Genomic DNA, 5724 nt, shown 5'->3' with positions numbered 1-5724 from the left:
CGGTGTTCTTGAATTCAGTGCTGTTATCACTTCTGATATGCTTGATCTTGACGCCATAATTGTTCATTGCTCGATTGGCGAATCATCTGAAGACATCTTGTACTTCAGTCTTGTAGAGAATTATGTGCACCCATGTATATCTTGAGTAGTCATCAACAATGACGAAGCCATAGAGACACGCCGTTGTTGTGAGGGTGGAGTAGTGAGTAGGGCCAAATAAGTCCATGTGCAACAGCTCAAAGGGTTGAGATGTCGTCATGATTGTCTTCGAGGGGTGCTTGGCCCTCGTCATCTTCCCAGCTTCGCAAGCACCACACAAATGATCTTTCTTGAACTTGACACCTTCGATGCCTATGACATGCTTCTTCTTGACGAGTGTGTGCAAGTTCCTCAAGCCAGCATGCCCCAACCTTCGTGCCAGAGCCAGCATTCTGAAGCTTTTGCAAGAAGACATACGGAAAGTTGTGGACCTGCTGAGAAATCTACCATGTATAGATCACCTTTCCTATACCCTTCAAAGACTAGAGACTTGTCAGATTCCATTAGTACAAGCCAACGATATTTTCCGAATATCACAATCATGTTTAAGTCACAAAGCATTGAGACAGACATTAAGTTGAATCCAAGGGATTCAACAAGCATCACTTTATCCATGTGTTGATCCTTTGAGATTGCAACTCTACCTAGACCCAATACCTTGCCTTTACCAGTGTCAGCAAATGTGATTTGACTCTTGTCGGATGGACGTAAGGTTGAGTCCATGAGAAGACTTCGATCACCAGTCATATGATTAGTGCATCCGCTGTCCATAATCCATTCTGAAGCACGAGGTGTCATACCCTACAGTGCAGTTAGGAGGATAGGCTTCACAATGTATGTTGTGAAGCATAAGCAGTTGATGCTGTAAGTGCATCTAGTGCCACCCCTAGTTGGTTTCGGTGTATTGACGATAAAGTTGGTTGAGGGACTAATGCGTTTGTAAGAATTGCAGGATAACGCAGGTAGTGTCCCTCATTGATTCGGTTTACCTGCCGGAGATGACCCCTAAAAATGTATGAAGACATTGAAGACAATGGTGATATGAGAATATATTTATATTGAAGACTATGACATGAGAAGACATTGCGTGAAGACTATGGAGCGTGAAGACTGTGTGGTTTCGTTGTTTCCTTTTCTTCTTTGTTGAGTCATAGGAACCACCGTACTGTTAAGTGGGGTCCAAGTGAACTAAGTCAGAGTGACTGAAGTGATGCTCAACCCAAATCCTATGTCTTCGAGCGAAGACAATGAGAGCAAATCTTATCCAGAGCTGGATGAGTCATCTTTGCTTGTAGCCCAAGTAAAGTTGCCGCGTGTGTTTGAAACCTGACCGTTGGAACACGTGTCAGTTCCTTAGTGACCCAGTGTCATTTTGGACAAATCAGGTCAGGTTGCCTTGTGGCTATAAATAGCCCACCCCCTACACCATAAATTGGTGGCTGCTCAGAGTTAGTTTACGGCTTTTGTCGTTTTGAGATCAACCCACCTCGAAGCCTTTGAGAGAGAAATCCTTGCGAGGATAAAGCCCAAACACCCAGAGCCAAAGAGTGTTAGGCATCACTGAAGTCTTTCTGTCTGTGTGACCTGAAGACTTATTACACTTGAGGACTGTGTATCCTCCAGCCGGTTAGGCGTCGCGTTCTGAGCATCCAAGAGTCATTGTGGATTGCCGGGTGAACAAAGTCTGTGACGGTTTGGAAGTCTACCTTGAAGACTTACCAGAGTGATTGGGCGAGGACTAAGTGTCCTTAGCTCAAGGGGAATAAGGTGAAGACACGGTCTTCTGAGTTGAATCTCAGCCTCCCTAACCAGACGTACAGTTGTCACAGCAACTGGAACTGGTCCAACAAATCCCGTGTCTTCAACAAGTGACTGGTTCTATCTCTTCCCTCCTTTACTTTGAGTTTGTCTTCGTGAAGTCGTTGCTTATCTGTCTTATCTGATTGACTTCATTGCTTGACTACTATTGTTGATTGGCTTCATACTATCTTCCATCCTGATCCTACTACCTAGCTGCTATTAGTCTTCGTACATTAACGCTATTGCATACTTGACTATGGCTTGCTTGTTTTAGTTTATCTTCCGCTGCATATCAATTAGGTCATTTCTATTGTTTGTCTTTGAAACTTCCACGTTTTGAAGACTTTGATAAAAATCGCCTATTCACCCCCCTCTAGTCAATAACTAGCACTTTCAATTGGTATCAGAGCAAGATACTCCCTTGTTCTGTGTGATTCAGTTTAACAACCTGGAGTTTCAGCTATGTCGACTTCAGGATTGAGGAATGTATCTTGCCCCACCTTTGACAGTCATGAGTATCCTCGATGGAAAGCCATGATGAAGAAGCGACTCATGGCTATGGACAACGAACTGTGGACTGTCACCGAGATTGGTCTTACCGACCTATGCAAGATGGAGGAGGCTGATGACATTCGCAAGTACACTCTACTGAACCTCACAGCGAAGGATGTCGTCTGCTCCTGCCTGTCCCGAAATCAGTTCAGGAACGTCATGTACCTCAATCACGCGAAGCTAATCTGGGACCGGCTTTTTGAGGTCTATGAAAGTCATCTTAATCGTCATGATCCTTGGCTTGATGACTACAAGGAGTCTCTTAAAGAGATGACCTTTCCACCTGAACCGTCTTCATCTTCACCATGCCTCATGGCAGGGGGTGCTAAGGTAACTGAATGCTATCTTTCTGAAACTAGTGATGATGAATCAGGTGATGAATTTGGCCCCAGCTATGTCAAACTTGCTTCCCTTGCCACTAAACAACAAAGAGCCTTGGAAAGGATTCAAAACATGCTTATTAAGAGCGATGATATGTTGGGCGAAGAAATGGATCAGTCAAAAGCTTTGGCTGAGAGTCTTCAGAGACTTCATTCTAAGTTTGACGCCCTTCAAGATCAACATAATGCTCTCTTGTCTGATCATGAGAAACTTTCTTCTGAATGTCTTCAAAGAGAGCAAGATCTTGAAAAGATAAGGGTGGATTATGAAGATCTTCTGAGGAAGCACGATTCATTACTTGATCAACAAATCAGCGTTGCTCAGGATGAATTTGAACCACCATGTCTAAAATGCATTGAGCGTGATAATGCTGCCTCTGTTGCTGAATGTTCCACTGCTGCTACTATTGCTCTGTCTTCAACTACTGATGTGGTAACTAACCCCTCATCTGAGGATACCACTACTATTGCTGATGAAAATGCTAGGTTGAAGACATTGCTTGAAACAGGGATGTATAAAAGTATGAAAGGGCATCAGACACTTTGTGATGTCCTCAAAAAGCAGATTCTGAACCGAAACCCTAGGAAAGAGGGTGTTGGGTTCGAGAGGAAAATGAATGCTGATGGTTCCTACTGGAAGCCTAAGTAGTATCCCAAAACCACATGGGTTGCTGCAAAGGAACCTTTAGTGGATCCATCCACTTTATCTGGCTTTACCTATGCTAATCCTATTATCATTGATGAATTCTTTGATGCAAACTAAAAACTGTTCAAAAATCAGAATGGTGAAGTGTTTGCCAGGTATATTGGTACTAACTGCAGGAATGGACCGCCAATGAAGAAGATCTGGGTTCCCAAAAGCTGTCTTGAGAATCTTCCTGTGAATGTTGTCATGACACCACCAGGGAAGAAGACAAACCCCAGACCAAAGGCGTCACATGGTCCAACGGCTTCATACGGAAACAGGACTCACCCGAGTCACCCCAACGCCAATGATTTGCAGGGAAATCACACTCAAACTTATGAATATGAGCGTTTGTCTTCAAACCGCTATGTTCATAATACTAAGAACTTTTCTGCTTATTCATATGAGTATCATTCATCTCCTGCAAGGCTATTTGCTAGGGCTTCAAAGCCGAAATTCTCAAATGCTACACTTAGACTCATTGCTTCTAAGCCACCCCTGAAAATGTGGGTGGTGAAGAAGAATTAACTCTCTTTTGCAGAATGTGGTCTCCAGCCAGCAATCAAAGGCGTCTGATATTATTGCTGGGGACCTAAAACACAAAGGGACGCATGATAAAATGACTTACTATGTATTCCACATATGAATCACTTACCTGTCATACTGTGTGCTAACTTTCATCTATGTTGTGATAATCCAAGTGTGCATCAACTGCTTATGCTTCACAACATACATTGTGAAGCCTATCCTCCTAACTGCACTGTAGGGTATGACACCTCGTACTTCAGAATGGATTATGGACATCGGATGCACTAATCATATGACTGGTGATCGAAGTCTTCTCATGGACTCAACCTTACGTCCATCCGACAAGAGTCAAATCACATTTGCTGACACTGGTAAAGGCAAGGTATTGGGTCTAGGTAGAGTTAATCTCAAAGGATCAACACATGGATAAAGTGATGCTTGTTGAATCCCTTGGATTCAACTTAATGTCTGTCTCAATGCTTTGTGACTTAAACATGATTGTGATATTTGGAAAATATCGTTGCCTTGTACTAATGGAATCTGACAAGTCTCTAGTCTTTGAAGGGTATAGGAAAGGTGATCTATACATGGTAGATTTCTCAGCAGGTCCACAGCTTGCCGTATGTCTTCTTGCAAAAGCTTCAGAATGCTGGCTCTGGCATCGAAGGCTGGGGCATGCTGGCATGAGGAACTTGCACACTCTCGTCAAGAAGAAGCATGTCATAGGCATCGAAGGTGTCAAGTTCAAGAAAGATCATTTTTGTGGTGCTTGCGAAGCTGGGAAGATGACGAGGGCCAAGCACCCCTCGAAGACATTCATGACGACATCTCAACCCTTTGAGCTGTTGCACATGGACCTATTTGGCCCTACTCACTACTCCACCCTCACAACAATGGCGTGTCTCTATGGCTTCGTCATTGTTGATGACTACTCAAGATATACATGGGTGCACATAATTCTCTACAAGACTGAAGTACAAGATGTCTTCAGACGATTCGCCAATCGAGGAATGAACAATTATGGCATCAAGATCAAGCATATCAGAAGTGATAACGCCACTGAATTCAAGAACACCGGCCTTGATCTTTATCTGGATATAATGGGAATCACTCATGAATTTTCTGCTCCATATACACCTCAGCAAAATGGCATTGTTGAGCGCAAGAACAGAACCCTCATTGAGATGGCTCGAACAATGCTCGACGAGTACAAGACACCAAGAAAGTTCTGGCCTGAAGCTATTGATACAGCTTGTCACATCATCAACCGTGTCTACATCCTTAAGCTTCTGGGCAAAACATCCTATGAGCTCCTTACTGGCAAGAAGCCAAATGTCAGCTACTTCAGAGTCTTTTGTGCTAGGTGCTGGATCAAGGATCCCCATCACAAGTCAAAATTTGAACCCAAAGCTCACGAAGGCTTCATGCTTGGCTATGGAAAGGATTCGCACTCTTACAGAGTCTTCAACCTCTTCCACTACAAAATCTTTGAAACAGTGGATGTGCGATTTGATGAAACCAGTGGTTCTCAACGAGAGCTCCTGCCAAGCACACTTGATGAAGTTCTTCCTTGGTCTTCAAATTCGTCAGCAAAGAAATGGCATCTTCATATCTCAAGAAAAATATCTCAAAGATTGCCTGAAGAAGTTCGGCATGCAAGATTGCAAATGTTACACGACGCCAATGCCAGCCAAACATCATATTGGTCCCGACGACAATGGTAAAGAGTTCGATCAAAAG

This window comes from Triticum dicoccoides, chromosome 2B, assembly GCF_002162155.2.
Source record: "Triticum dicoccoides isolate Atlit2015 ecotype Zavitan chromosome 2B, WEW_v2.0, whole genome shotgun sequence".
Classification (NCBI taxonomy): Eukaryota; Viridiplantae; Streptophyta; class Magnoliopsida; order Poales; family Poaceae; genus Triticum; species Triticum dicoccoides.
This window is presented reverse-complemented; position numbering follows the sequence as displayed.